This window comes from Peromyscus leucopus, chromosome 14 (assembly GCF_004664715.2).
Source record: "Peromyscus leucopus breed LL Stock chromosome 14, UCI_PerLeu_2.1, whole genome shotgun sequence".
NCBI lineage: Eukaryota > Metazoa > Chordata > Mammalia > Rodentia > Cricetidae > Peromyscus > Peromyscus leucopus.
Window position 1 is genome coordinate 29556865 of NC_051075.1, and position 16451 is coordinate 29573315.

At 35.8% G+C, this 16451-nt stretch overlaps 1 protein-coding gene across 9 annotated transcripts in view; it reads left to right on the forward strand.

The window, feature by feature from the left end:
* The window catches only part of Lrfn5 (leucine rich repeat and fibronectin type III domain containing 5), a 284027-nt gene that overhangs the window by 102711 nt on the left and 164865 nt on the right, over positions 1-16451 (forward strand). Inside the window, exon 1 of one of the 9 annotated variants that reach the window (XM_028889286.2) lies at positions 4679-4723. The exons of 6 other annotated variants lie outside the window; for them this stretch is intronic. The gene's annotated coding sequence lies outside the window, so the exon portion shown is untranslated. Of the gene's footprint in view, positions 1-4678; positions 4724-16267; positions 16291-16451 lie in introns of those variants that run through there. 2 more of the 9 variants (XM_028889285.2, XM_028889287.2) reach the window with 2 other exon arrangements.

The following is a 16451-nucleotide window of genomic DNA, read 5'->3' on the forward strand; positions in this document are numbered from 1 at the left end:
AGGTTTCTCCAAGAAAAATGTTTTAAAATTTACATTGGATTTGTTTCTAGATAACTTCTAAAGTTGGTCTGTAAGTTAAATGCTATTACAAAAAAAATGTAAAAGATTCTGCTATGAAATTTGACAGCTCTACAATTAAAATAAGAGTTAAAAAGATCACTAAATATCCATAAATATTTAAAACCTGAGCAAAGCTTCTAGTAATATGCTATCAAATGACTCCTATCAAAATGTAACTTTCGCAATGTAGTGGGTGTGGTTACTACGTCTTATATAACACATTTTATAAAAAGTTATTTGAGCTATTTACAATTTGCTTTTTATCTCACATGCAAACTATCATTTTACTCTGTGTCCTTGTGTTTTAGGTTAAAATATTTTTACCTCTAAAAAGATAAATAAATAATAAAAGAGGCAGGAGGATAAATGAGTCAGAGATGTATTTATTATTATAGATTGAACTAATAATTTCATAATTTGTACAACTATGAGAATGCCAAATTGTAATACCTAAATAGAGTTATTACATCATTAAAAATAGGCAAAAGAGCACGACAAATGGAAAGTATAACTGCAAAAACAAGCCATGTGTGTACTGCATTGATATAGTTGAAGGAAAGTCCATCAAAAGAGGATAAAGAGTCTACAAATGAATATCCAACACATGAAATTTCTTAAGGTTGAGGTGTCTTTGCTGAGCAATGAGGAGAAGTGAAGTATTAGGAAATCTGTAGGAAGTAGATGGCCAAAAGAAAACAAATTCAACAGTATCTTTAGAGGTCATTTGTCTCATAATGTCATGTCAGGGCTTTTAAATTATATTTTAAATTTTTAATTTTTAATTTAGCTATGATTTTATTTCTGTTTGTCTATTTATTTATTATCCCCATTCCCTTAACGTACAGTTTTTTTGTGTATATATTGTAGCTTTCAGCTTTGTGTTTTTATGGGATTTCTGAGAATGCAAATGAGTGAGTCTCTGAATCTGTATATGATTATTGTGCCTTTCCTTGGGCTGTTTTCCTTCTGTTTATTTGTTTTGCCCTATTCCAATGTGTTAGTGTATGTTTTATTTTTATATTATATTGTATTATATTATATTAATTATATTATATTATTATCTCTTGGGTGCCTATTTGTTTTCTAATGAGAGGCAGGAAGGATGTAGATCCAGATAGGGAGGGAAGTAGGGAAGAACTGGGAGGAGTAGAGGAAGGCAAACCATAATCAGGCTATATTCTATGAGAAAAAATCTATTTTCAGTAAGTGGAAAAATAAATATATAAAAAGAAATCAATAGAAAGGGCTGCCGAGATGGCTCAGCCATATAAATTGTGTACTGCTTTAGAAAACCTGCTTTGTTCTCAGAGCCCATGTTGAATCACACAACATATACATAATTACAAAAAAATTTAATCTTTATAAAGAGAAATACAGTTTCATGTCAAGCTGACATAAGCAAGAGTCATCTGAGATAGGGGAGAAGCTCAATTAAGTGAATTCCTCCATAAGAAGGGTCTATAGGCAAGCATTTAGAGCATTTTAAAATTATTGATTTATGGAGGAGGGCCCAGCCAATTGTCGTTAGTTTTATCCTGAACTAACTGTCCTGGGTTCTATAAGAAAGTAGGATGAGCAAGCCAGGGGAAGGGAGCAAGTTAGTAAACAGCAGGTCCCTGCACTGCTTGAATTCCTGACATGATTTCCTTCAATAATGAACTCTGATATGCAAGTGTAAGTGAAAAAACCCTTTCCTCCCCTACATGCTTTTGATTATAATATTCATCATAGCAATAGTAACTCCAACCAAGAAAAGAAATCCGTACAATTGATGATGCATGTAAAACATGTAAATGTTTATTGTTATACTAGCCTCCAATTAGTTTTAGTTTTGGAATATTTATATGTTCACATGTACAAAAATAATCATTTAAAATTTCAAACCAAAAGCAGTCTTTATTATATAAATGATACCTTAATAAATAATAAGAATATACAATACAATGTAACACCACTTGTGCTTTTTAATCTTATGAACCAAGAGTTTTAATAAATGCAAAGAGTACCCATAAATTGGTTTTTATTCATATAAACTTGAATATATATATATATATATATATCATATATAATTGACAAAACTTCCATATACATAGAAATATCTACAGAATCATCTTGCAAATGATGCAATGCATATTTGGCAGAGTAATAAATAAAACTAATCAATAAACTCACAATGATATATTTAATCATATTGGTAATCAGGTAAATTAGGAGTAAAACAAAGGGGCAGGAGGTGGCAGCTCAGCACTTGTTCCTGCAGAGAATCCTGGTGTGATAGACAGCACCAAAGTCTTGGCTTACAGTCATCCATATGTCCAGTTACAGGGACTGATGTCCTCTTGTAACTTCTAGGAGCACCAGACAAGCGTGCCTGCACACACACACACACACACACACACACACACACACAGAGAGAGAGAGAGAGAGAGAGAGAGAACACTAAAACACATAATATAAAATAAAAACTCAAAATAAAACAAACAGATTTTTAAAAACTGAGATATCATTCCAAATCTACCCATATTTAGCAACCAAAGTACTTATGGATAAAGTTAATGAAATGAATAGAATATTAGCTGTTGAGAGTTAATTTGGTAGTGAATCTCTGTGAGGCAACTTGCCATTACCTTGAAAATATCCTTATGTACATAACTCATAACAATGATTTTAGTTATCAAAATATAATAGTCACATAGAAATTCCTTAACATGAATGAAGATATTTGCCTACATTTGTGCAACATAAAAGTTAGAAACTCAAATATCCATGTGCAAACCAATAAATATGTTAAGTGTACTTATATAGGTGAATATAGCCATGAAAATGAGCTATAACCAAATGAATAAGTATATCTACCTATATTATTTAAAAAGAAATAGGATAAATTCTGGGAAATTTAGTATAATATGTATATCCCAAGAAAGTTTGGGGGAGAAAAAGCAGAAAGCACAAAATTCTAAAACATAGTTATTTTATGTGATTGGGATACAACATGGAAAGACAGAGGGGTTGGAATGTCCTATTTTCCTTTTGTTCAAAGGTTGGGATGCCTCCCCCCTTTTGTTGTGATCCTTATAGCTTTCATTATCATTTATTGCCTCAAGGACTTCAGTTATGAGCTTAACCAGAACAGCCAATGCCAAGGGACATTGAAAGAATAGAAATGAAACTGAATCCATCAAACATCCCTCCAGCAGAGGGCTGTACTACCTTTGTAGTTTCTCAGTACCAGCCTGTTCTCCACATTTGGTGTATTACTCCTGTAGGTATTTCTAAAGCAAGGATCTTGTATTTTCATGTAGTGCTCATCCAAGCACCATCACTTAATCGATATGAGCCACTTATTACTTCTAATGTCTCCATGCATAATCATCTCAGGTCAGACTCACTGCTTTGCCTCACTGAATTATTGGTATGTTACCAAAATTAGAATTTAATCTGAACAGGACAGATGTATTATTTTCTTATTTATAAACTGTACTGTTATTTTATTTATTTATTTATTTATTTACCCAATGATAAGAATGGTGAGACTACAGTACATTTCCCTCTGGTACATGCTTCTAAATTCAAGGATTATGTGTGTTGTGTGAACAATCAGTGGAGAAAGGTCTGCGGAACCAGAAGTGTCTCCAGAATCCTTATTTCCTAATGGGTCAGAAGGTTATTAAGGGGAAGAAATTCCATTTTGAATAATGTGATGCAGTAAAAATAAAAAGTGTAAGATATCCTTCAAGTCTCATGATTCTTTTAAACGTGTAACTCAGTGTTATTCGGAACTGATTTGTTAGAAATCAGAGGGATGCTATATCATTTTGGTGTTATTTTAATTTTCCTCTTTTATTCTATCTCTATGTTGATTATTCAGATGTTCTTTTATTGATACAAATATTAGTGGGAAGAAGGATAAGATGAGAGGGGAAATAAATATGATCAAAATAATTACATAGAAATATAAAATGTCATAAGGAAGCTTATTGTTTTATTTAAATAACACACAATAATATTTTTAAAAGCTCAAAATATCACATGCCTCAGTGAAATCCTTTTCATGATGAAATTATTTTGCTTTTTTTCCAATTTCCCTTCTGTTTTTTAGTCTTTACATTATTTTTTCATCAAACCAATGTGTTTCCTAAAACTTACTCTTCATATTACACTGAAACTCATGGGAGGTATTTATCATTTTCTTTCTCTTTCTTGTGTCCTAAGACTCTATTTCAGTATCTGAAAGTGTAAATGCCTATAAATTATCAAGGATGCAAATTATGCCTATACCACCTATCAGTTCCTGACACTGCGATTGCGTTTTTCACTCTATGCTCATTTACCTTTATATTGTGTGTAACCGTGTATGAGGATTCTAGTGGCAAAAGTACCTTTGAGGAAAGCTCAGACTTGGCTTCTGTGGATCAATGTGTCTTGACAACAGGCTTTGGACATATTTAGGAAATAAAAGAAAGTGTGAATGTTAAATTGAAATGTCTTTAGCACTCTCTGAGTCCTCAGTATTGTAACACTGAAAGGATAGTGAGGGACAAAAAATCTTAAATCTATTTTTTTTTTTAGACAGAAACTATTTATTTTTCTTTCTTTTTTTCCCCCCAGAGCTGAAGCTGAACCCAGGGCCTTGTGCTTGCTAGGCCAGCACTCTACCACTGAGGTAAATCCCCAACCCAGCATACAGTCTGATAGTGAAATCACTGCCAGATTTATGAAGAGATTTGGATATTTGAATCTGAGACAACATTTATGATACTTGGACTTCTCCTCTGAGAAGTTAATACTGAACATTTTGTCCTGTTATATAACCCAATGATTTTTTTCTTATTTTATGCATGTTTCTTTTGGGTTTTCTTTTACAATTAAATCTATCTTAATGATTACACTGGTTTTCACCTAGTGTCTATTATTTGTCAATTCTTAAGGCTGATGTTCTGCATACATAAAGTTTTCCTATGAACATTGTCTGAAAACAGATTCTTTAAACAACTTTAGTTATAAATTGCTTCAATGGGAAAGACCTTTTTTGATTTCTTTTGGCAGAAAACTCATTCATCCATGAAAAGAGTGATAGGCTCAGTGTCAATATAGAAATTTCAAACACTCCCATCCAAATATCCTGGTTAAATCCTGGTTCCATGACAACTCTCTTTATTTTAGAATATAAAAATTTTGTTACTTTTCTTTTGCTTTCAGTTATTGTTTGTCTTCTAAATCAAAGGAACAAAATGTTACATTTAGCACTTGCAATGTTAAATAAAATTTAGACATACTAGGATGCATGTATGGGAAAGAAAACTGAATTAATTTCACCACACTGTGAATAATTTAGATACAAATACTTGTCAGTCACTTTGAAGAAGTTATCTTACATTTAAAAATTGTTATTATTATTTTATGCATCAGGGTGTTTTGCCTGGATGTGTCACGTGCACCATAGGCATACATAGTGCCTGTGGAGGTGAGAAGAGCATGCCCGATGTTCTGGAAGTAAAATTACAGATGGCTGGAAAGTGCCATGTGGGTGCTGGGAATCTAACTCAGGTTCTCTCGAAAAGCAGCCAGTGCCCTTAACCACCGAGAAATCCCTCCATCCCAAAATGACCTTTTTGATTTCCTGTAAAGAAGAAAAAACTGTATCGGTTTTTATTGAAATTGCATGGATGAAAAATAGTAGATTAACAATAAGATGTCTGAAGGATATAATTCTACAGTATGGAGTTCCCTGTCTTACAATTCAAAATATCACTGGTATAAGTAGCCATTAAACTTATTGAATTTAGCCAACCATATCATTAAATGTCAAGTTAAATGCCTGTCTTTTGATTTGTTTGACACAGATTAGTAAGAACAGAGATACAAGTCCTTTAGCCAGTAATGAGCAGAAGTGCTCATTATTGTAACCATTTAATCTATGTTCTACCTGTGCTTGCTCATGTTGTACATTTCATTAAATTGTACATAAAAATATTTGCTCTTTGGAAGTTACACATTTCTTCACTGATTACCCCTTTTATTTAATGAAATATAGTCTCACAACATATTATACACATTAATTAATGGGGAGGTTTCATCACTTCACAGAACAGAAAAAATTAAGACTATCAACACAGTGTTTGTTTGATGTTTTACTAGATTTTAAAAAAGAGTATCATTTTACAGAGAACTTATGCAAAAGAACCAAAAGGTTGCTATATCTCCCCTCTTCTTAAGTTTCTTTTGTTATTCATTTCTTGTATTAATTTGACACATTTCTTTCAATGGATACATCAAAAAGGATGTATTTATGAATAAAAGTCCATTTAGGCTGTACTCTCTTCTGTACAAATCTGTGTATGTTTACACATGATAATATTATCTATCCATCATTTTGGTATCTCGATAAAGAGCTTCACTGATCTATATACATTCCCTGCACTCTGTTATATTTCCTCTCTCTTTAACCTTGAAACCACCCGTCTTGTTACTGTCTTTATAGTTTTACCTTATCTTGTATAAAATAGAGTTGGAATGAAAGCACAATTTTTTTTTTACAAATTCTCATAAATATCTTGATTTCTTCTAATTTGATGATTACAAACAATGCTTTGATAAACATCATTGTGTGAGTTTTATAAGGATATAAACGGTCAACTTCTTTTGTAAATACTTAATCCTGAAGGTACTCAATTTTAGATTAAAACTTAGATTAGCTGATTAAGGCATGGTCAATCTATTTTCCAAAGGGCTGATCTGCGTTAACTACCTCACAGTGATGGATGAGAATTCTGAATCCTTTATATGTTTATCAGCTTTTAGTATGACATATTTTAACTATTCTATAGTTGAACTATAGTTTTGTGCCATATTGTTGTGTTTTCTGATTATATCATATCATATATCATATCATATCATATCATATTATATTATATTACATATAATACTGAATGTAATTAAATGTGTATATGATGTTATCTTTTTTGTACTTATTTGCTTCCATATACCTTTTCTGAGGCCTATCCAGATCTTTTCTATGTTTAAAAATATTATTAGTATACATGTATATGTTTGATCAATGCCACCCCATTTCCTTCTCTCAAATTCCTCCCTATCCACCCACTACTTTTCTCTCCTAATTTCATGTGTCTTCTCTTTTTTAAAAAAAATATTCACTGAGTCCATCCAGTGCTGTCTATATTTTCATGATGTAATACTGTTTACTGAAACACAAGCATCCTTTCAGAACCTGCACTGCTGAGAAAAATTCCTTCTCTCTCCTCCAATAACCATAAGTTGTCAATAATCCCTCAAAAAATAATAAGAATTTCATGGCTCCCTTCCCTATCCATGCTGGGGTTTGGGCTGGCTTGATCTTGTACAAGTTCTGTGCATTCAGCCATAGTAGAAATGAGTTTCTGTGTGTAACTATGCTATCATGTCCAGTTAATACTCTGGCTCTTTCAATCTTTCCACCTCCTACTTTGCAATGACAGATCCCTGAACCTTGGGAAGATGCTATATATGTTCCATTTAGAATTGAACACCATGAAGTCTTTTATTTTCTGCGTCTTCACTAGTTGTGGATCTATGTAATAATTTTATAGCAAATACTATTATAAAAGCAACAGAAAGAAGCTTTTCTGATGAGGATTTAAAGATGTACTAATGTATGGTTATAAAGATAAGAACATTGGAGGAAGTTTGTTACTATGTCAATTTTACAGAAATATAGTGCTACACTATCACCTAGCTAGGAATGGATTTTCACCCAGGTAACAACACCAAGTATGGGTTCCATGTTGTGGAGTAGGCTTTTAACCCAAACAAGAAGTGATTGAGTACTTCCACAACATTCATGACACTATTTCACCTATGGATATATCTTGCTAGGTTAGTTATTATTGTATCTTTCTGGGTGTCCAATTGGATAAAATTGTTGATTACTGTTTTCACCTGGTAGTATGCATAGAACTTTATAGCATTATGCATACTAGCCTAGTAGATATCAAGATTACCTATTCATACCATGTTTGTTTATCCACGTCCTACAACTCAGGTATTTGGTACCTTCAGCAATAGGATGTTACCGTCAAGTTCTTCGTGGTAGCCAAGAGCAATGCCACTAGTCTACAATGTTTGGTAAAGATCTGTAAGACTCTCTAGACAAGTAACTTGAAAAGTGGCAATCCATTTCCAGCACTGATTTTTATTTTATAGCATTGTCTTCCATTAAAGGGTTACTCAGTTTTAACCTGTTTTATGTATGTAAAGCTGCCTAAATTATGTAGCTTTACATACATAAAACATATGATGTTTAGGGGATGGAGGACACCAGAAGAATAGGGCTCCCTGAATCAACTAAAAACGTATATATGAGCTGAGAGAGAGAGAGAGAGAGAGAGAGAGAGAGAGAGAGAGAGAGAGAGAGAGAGAGAGAGAATAACAGCAAGCACAGGGCCTACATGGGTTTGCACGAGGCCTCTGCATACCTATTAGAGCTACTGACTTAGTGTATTTATTTATGGGACTGCTGACCATGAAATCAAGTGGGTCTCTGGCTCTTGTCGCCTGTACTCATGACTCTTCCTAGTGTTTGTTTGCCATGTCCAAATTTGACATGATACTTTTTGCTTTATCTTGTTATATTTTGTTTTGTATTATTAGGTTGTTATCTCTTAGCAGCCTTTTCTTCTCTAATGAGAGACAGAAATGGAGTGGATCCAGAGAGGGGGAGAGGCGGGGAAGAACTAGCAAGAGTAGAACAAGGGGAAACTATATGTATGTTGTGTTGTATGAGGAAAGAATCTGTTTTCAATAAAAGAAAAAATGATGAAAATGAAAGCTCTTTAATGTTAATTCTGCAGTCACATACTCTATGTTCTATCCTGCGACTGCTAGTCTAGTAATCCTCCTTCCCCTTCATACAACCTGTGTTCTATCTGTTTCCTGCCTTCCCTGGGTACTTCGATTTAGGCACATATACATCTAAAGACTCATATGAGAAAGAATATGCAATGTTTGTCTTCCCGTGTCACCTTATTCTAAATGATTCTTTCCATAACCATTCACATGTAAATCTCACAATTTCATTTTACTTTACAGATGAGTGATAAACACATTCTTGTCATCCATTAATGAACTGATGGTTGTCACCTTTCACCTGAAATGATGGATTATATCTCCTTAAACTATTATCCTAAATAACCCCATTTTACCTTAAGTTGCCTCTTGTCACGTATTAGGTCACGGCACCAAAAATAGTAACTGTGGCAACTTCTTACTTTGATTTGAATCTTGAAATCCTATGAAAGAGGTGAATGTATTTATTTGTGGAAATATTTCATGTTTTTCTTCCATTTAGGCCTTTCTATTTCAGTACAAGTATATTTTTAGTGAGGCTTTATTATTTTTAAGCTCACAGTCTTTAAAAACATTATTAATATACCCTCCTAAGTATGCAGTATCCTTTTATAGTCATATTGTGTGGTAATTTTATATCTGACATTCATTTGCATAGTTTTAAAATTGCTGTAGAAATTATCCTACTATTGTAAGAGCTGCTATTCTGTGTCACCCACATGCAACCTTTATTCTTTACAACTGTTTTCACCTTGCTATCACCAGCCATTGACTAGTCATATAAACTCCAGGTAACCTCCAGTGCAACTCATTCCCTTTTATCTTATCTCAAGTTCATTTCTGATTTCTCTATACTTTCTTGATTATTTTATTCTTTATATCATTTGACAGAGAACAAAAGGTGGAGGGAAATGGAGGAAAAAGAAAGAAAAAAAAGAAAATATATAAAGAAAATGAAACCAACCAAAATACTCTCACATAAAACAGAAAACTTTCCCTAACTGATTTTAGCAAAATTCAAGATAAAAATGCCAGATCCTGTCTCTTAAGAGAGTGTAATGACCTCTACTTTGAAGGGAAATGATCTTTCTCTTTAAAGTTATTTTCAATTGATGATCAAACATTGAAAGACATATCTAACTTGTCAAATTCAGCAAGATTTAAGGACTCTTTTTTGTTATTAGCATATGTTTTCAGGGCTAACAAAATTTCAAATAAAAACTATTAAAGCATGTTAAGAAATTCACACTTTTACTAATTAGCTGGTATTCTTAGCTAAATTGAATTGATGTGCTACAACAAATTCTGAAATAACTTGCACTTGGATTAGAAAAATAAAAATAATATTTGTAAACTCAGATCAATGAATTAATAGTAATTTAAAGTATTAGGCCATATTGTTGGCACTTTAATTCATAAGTAGCTAGTACAAATTTAAGAAATGTAATGAATGTAAATACCCAATTCTTATAGAATATAAAGAAGTTATTTTTATTGCTGAGAATACATAAACATAGTAAATATTATGAATGAATTGAAATCATAATATTCTCAGGAACATATACTCAAGATACATAAAATGCATTAAACTAAACAGAAATTTTTGTATGTTTTTATTATTAATTTCACTTGCACAAGTAACCTTAGTAATATAATATTATCATATCAATTCTCAATTTATTTTGTCCTCCAATGACACTAATGTTTCACTCATTTTTCTGGTATTTTAAATCTCAGCGTCAGGACAGGCCCAAGTTGAGGAAACTGGCTCACACCAGTGGCCAAGTCATGCCCATAATATACTCCTTAAGAGCCAACCTGGAGTCTGCCTGAGGACCTAGCAACAGTTGCTGTCAGAGTGCCTGATCATGCCCAGCCAATGAGGGAGGACCACACAGACTGGGTGCTGGGAGGAAGGTATATAAGGACTTCTCTGTTATTGAATAAATGAGTTCGTTATTTGCCTTCCATGGACTTCTGGTGTCTGTGTCCTTGATGCCCTGCCTTAACTGTTAGAATCCAAGCTAGAACCTATCAATTATTGATAGAGCTCTTTGGAGCTTGTTTTTGTTAGGGTTTCTGTTTCTGTCATGAAATCATGCTCAAAAGCAATCCTGGGAGGAAAGGGTTTATTTCAACTTATGCTTGAACTCCATAGTCCATCACTGAGGGAAGTCAGGGAAGGAACTTAAGCAGGACAATCAGTAAGAGTGCTGTTTACTGACTTGCTCCTCATGGCTTACTTAGCCTGCCCATAGTATGTTGGGCCCTCCCATATCAATCACAAAAAAAAGCACCACAAGATGCCAAAAAGCATCACAAGACAATCTGGAGGGTACAATTTTCCCTATTGAAGTTACCTCTTTCACATCGACTCTAGCTTGTGTCAAGCTGACATAGAACTAGGCAGGACAAAGGCCTTGAATCTCATCCATTTTTTGTCAGGTCACTGCTTTTTTAATAGCTCTAAATTGTTACTTTCAATGACTGAAGTGGACCCTGTTGGTATAATTTGCCTCGTGGCTCTGTCTTTTCCTTATTTCTTAGCAAGAATGAGTCTAGCAGTAGCAATGGACTTATTGATCCAATCTCTGACATCTTTTTCAGTATTCAAATTTTATGACCAATGTCACACACTGCCCGAAATTAGCATTTGTAGATTAGATACAAAAAGGGGGGATTAAAAACATTATTCGTCCCAGGTGAAACTGTATTTAAGAGTTGGAATCAGGACAGGCAGCTTTCTCTTTGCGGGTCACACCTTAGCTGTCATGCTTTCTCCTTATTAGCTTGCATGGCTTCATCTGCTGTTTTCAGACTGCTGACATTTTACTTCATTGTGATTCACAAGTTTCATTCTAGCTTGTCATATGGCAACTACACCAGGCTCACGGAGACAGAATTCTGGGTGTTCTACTCCTTGTGGGGCTATTTTTGTTGATTGATGTGTGGGAACTAGTCCACTGCCTCAAAACTAAAACCTACAATCTGTCCTTAATTCCACGGTCCCTTCGCCATGCTTCTGGAAATAAATTTTATTTTTTACCCTTCTTAAACTCCATCAAATGTACCCAGTTTGGTAAACATATGCCTGTATTAATGTAAATGGCAATTTTAGATTGCGCCGGGCCAAATACCATTTCTTGGTATCCACTGCACCACATTCCTGTGCTGGAACCCCTTAGTGTAACACGAATTGCTAAACGGTTATTTATCTTATTAATAAAAAAAACCTGGAGCCAGATATTGGGTTGAAGGCTGAAAGGTCAGAAGAATAGAACAAGCCAGCCACAAGTTCTTACTATTAGGAAATCCTCAGCCACTTCCTGTATACTCACACCTTATATATATCGTTCTGTGTCCTGCCATCTTACTTCCTCTCTCTGCCCAGGTACATCACTTCTTCTTTCCACTCAGCTCTATCACTTCCTGTCTGTCTGTACAGACCTCTATGGTTAACCAGTGCTGGGATTAAAGGTGTGTGCTGCCATGCCTGGCTCTGTTCCCATTGTGGCCCTGAACTCACAGAGATCCGATGAATCTCTTCTTCCCAAATGCTGGGATTAGAGGCCTGTGCTACCACTTCCTGACCTCTATGTTTAATATAGTGGCTAGTTCTGTCATCCAATGGCATTTCATCTTGGTTTTTTAAAACACATATTACTATGCTAGTCTTCAGTGAAACACACTTAGGATACTTCTGATTCACTGTGGACTACTAATTAGCTTTTGGAGTAATAAAATGGATTGTTTTTTCTTTAATATTAGTGACTTTATATAAGCATGGGTTGCAATATTAATTCATGCTAGAAGTTGAAGTCATCTGTAAGATAAAATTGTAAGCTATTTTCAATATCTATTTATCTAAATAACTGTTGAAAACTAAAATCAGTATTATTGGTACAAAAGAAATCACAAAATGAGGCAAAGCAGACCAAAGCATGTAGATTTAAAATAACAAGCAGCAAACAAACAAACAACAAAAATCAATAGCCTTAATATCCTGTTTTGAAGTAAAAAAAAAAAAAAAAAAAAAGTGGAGTTGAATCAGGTCTCAAGGGCCTCTAGGTACAAGTTTGATTTTGACTCCAAACACTTTCATTCTCTCACATACTAGGGCAGAAGCTCTACACAGAGCAGTTGCAATGAACTTGAGCCTTCATTAAGATTGTAAATATTGTTTTCCTTGTAATAGAGGGAATAGAGAATCAAAAGTTAGATGTGTCCAAGGAGAGACCAGACCAAAGCAGTTTGCTCGTCTGTGCTTCTGTACAATTGGTTGCTAAGGGTTTGTTTGTAAGTGCCACACAAGCTTCATCTACTCTGATCTCTGTGATGGGAAACACTGCCCTTTCTGGGGACTCTTTTGGAGGTTATTTCTTACACCATTTATGGTTTATTGTGCATCTGGAAAATGTCTTGGTAAATAACTACTTGAATTCAATTCAGATTTTTTTGCCGTTTGACCTGTGACCTTTTACCTTAGAGAATCTTTTAAAAAAATTCAATATATTTTACATCTAGACAGCAGTTTCCATTCATTCCTCTCCTTCCAGTTTCTCCTGAACCCCTCCTCTATGCCACCGCCATCCCCAATCTTCTCCTCCTCCATTTATATTCAGAAAATGGCAGGCCTCCCATAAATATCAACAAAATAAGTCATATCAAGTTGCACTAAGGTTAAACCCCTCCCTTTGTATTAAGGCTGGGCAAGGGAATCCAATATGAAGAATAGGGACCCAAAAGCCAGCAAAAGAGTCAAAGACAGCTCTTGCTGTCACTATTAGGAGTCCCACAAAAAGACCAAACCATATAAATGTCACATATATACAGAGTGCCTAGGTCAGTTTCATGCAGGCTCCCTGGTTATCAGTTCAATCTCTGTGAGCTCCTATGAGCCCAGGTTAGTTGATTCTGTGGGTTTTCTTGTGGTACGCTTAACCCTTCTGGTACCTACAATCTTTCCTCCCTGTCTTCCACAGGATTCCCCTAGTTCAGCCTAATGCTTGGATGTGGGTCTGCATCTGATTCCATCAGTTGCTGGATGAAGCCTCTATGATGACAACTGGAATAGGCACCAATCTATGAGTATAGCAGAATATGGTTTAGCAGCATCACATTGACTTTTTTTTTTTTTTTCACCAGTCCTGTTTGGTTCTATTCTAGGTCTCTGGGTAATCCAGCCCCGGGGTTGTGATGCCACAGACGGTGTCAGGAGGGGGCTCACTCTTGTGGCATGGGTCTGAGGCTGGAATAGTCATTGGTTGTCCACTCCCACAAACTTTGCATAGGCAGGACAGACTGTGGGTAAAAGATTATCTGACTGGGTTGGTGTGCCAATCCCTCCACTAGAATTCCTGGGATTGTCCCAGGAGATGGTCAGTTGAGGCTATGTATCCCCTATTGTTTGGAGTCTTAGCTGGGGTCATCCTTGTAGAGTCCTGGGAGATTCTCTTGTATCAGGTTTCTACCTCATCCCCAAATGCACCTCCTTTTTCCAGTCATCTCTTTCAGTACTCTACTCCTGTGCCCTCCCCCATCTCATTCCTCATGTTTCCATTCCCACCCAATGCCAGTCCACCAAAGAAAACTCAGTTTAGAGTATCCCCCCTCAAGTTCTTGTCACCTAGCCTCTAGGTCTGTTGATTGTAGCATAGTAGTAGTTTACTTTATAGCTAAAATCCAGTTATAAGTGAGAACATACTGTGTTTGTCTTTCTGTGTCTGGGTTAACTCACTTGGGGTGATTTCTTCTAGTTTCACTCATTTGCCTGAAAATTTCATGATGCTATTTTTTAATACCCGAGTAATACTCCATTGTATAAATGTACCATATTTTCTTTATCCATTCTTCAATGGAGGGACATCTAGTTTGTTTCCAGGTTCTAGCTACTACAAATAAAGCTGTTATGAACATAGTTGAGCAGGTCTCCTTATTGTATGATTGAGCATCATTTGGGTATATGCCCAAAAGTGGTATAGCTAAGTCTTGAGGTAGATCAGTTAATGGTTTTCTGTGAAAATAGCATATTGATTTCCAAAGTGCCCGTACAAGTTTGCACTCCCAGCAGCAATGGAAGAATGTTATCTTACTTCAGATCCTCACCAGTATGAGCTGTCACTTGTCTTTTTTTATCTTAGCCTTTCTGACATGTGTAAGATGGAATCTCAAGTCATTTTGATTTGCATTTCCCTGATAGCTAAGAATGTTGGACATTTCTTTGAGTGTTTCTAGGCCATTTGAGATTCTTCTGTTGAGAATTCTCTGTTGCCTGGCAGTGGTGGTACATGCCTTTAATCCCAGCACTTGGGAGACAGAGCCAGGTGGATCTCAGTGAGTTCGAGGCCAGCCTGTGTAGTAGGTAGCCATTCCAGCTTGGATCTGGAAGTTCCAACCCCCATTGAGACTCTGGCAACTATCATGCCTATGAGGCGGGGCCAGGGGAGGCTCCTGGACACCCAAGAGCTGGATGGGCGAGCTCTCTCTGTGCCGGGACCCTGAACGGTGGAGATGGACCGAGCAGAGCTCCAGAGAACACCGCTGGATTGCAATACACCTTCCCCAGACCCTGCGACCTACCTTTCCTTTTTGTAAGTTGCCCACTAAATAAATCTTCCTTTTAACTAAGTGGAGTGGCCTTAATAGTTTTAACAATAAGCCTGGGCTACAGAGTGAGTTCCAGGAAAGGTGCAAAGCTACACAGAGAAATCCTGTCTCAAAAAACAAAGAGAGAGAGAGAGAGAGAGAGAGAGAGAGAGAGAGAGAGAGAGAGAGAATTCTCTGTTTAGCTCTGTGCCCATTTTTAATTGGATTATTTGTTTCTGTTTGTTTGTTTGTTTTTTGAAGTCTAGTTTCATGAGTTCTTTATGTATTTTGGAAATCAGTCCTCTGTCAGACATGGAGTGGGTGAAGATCTTTCCCCATTCTGTAGACTGGGGTTTTGTAGCAGGAATCTCAGAGTCTTATTAATAAATTCAAACCTGGAGCCAGGTATTGGGGTGAATGCTAGAAGATCAGAGAAACAGAACAAGCCACAGCTACCTCACCTCACCAGTTCCTCAGCTGATCCTGTTTCCTCAGACTGGAAGCCTCTGAGTTCTTATCCAAATGAATCTCAGCTGAACTGCTGCTAGAAGCCTGAAAGCTTAACCAGCCAAATGCTTAACCAGCCCAATGCTTAACCAGCCAAATGCTTAACCAGCCAAATGCTTCTAGTTTCTGGTCTTCGTGCCTTATATATCTTTCCTTTCTACTATCACTCCCTAGGATTAAAGGCTCGCTTCTTTGGAATTAAAGGCGTGTGTCACCATGCCGGACTGTTTCCAATGTGGCCTCAAACTCACAGAGATCCAGAGGGATTTCTGCCTCTGGAATGCTAGGATTAAAGATGTGAGTGCCACCATTTTCTAGACTTTGTATCTAGTGGCTGTTCTGTCTCTGACCCCAGAGAAGTTTATTAGGGTGCACAATATTTTGGGGAACACAATACTACCACAAATAACCAATGTCACCATGTTTCAAAATACCACTTCTTAGAACACCCTTAGGGT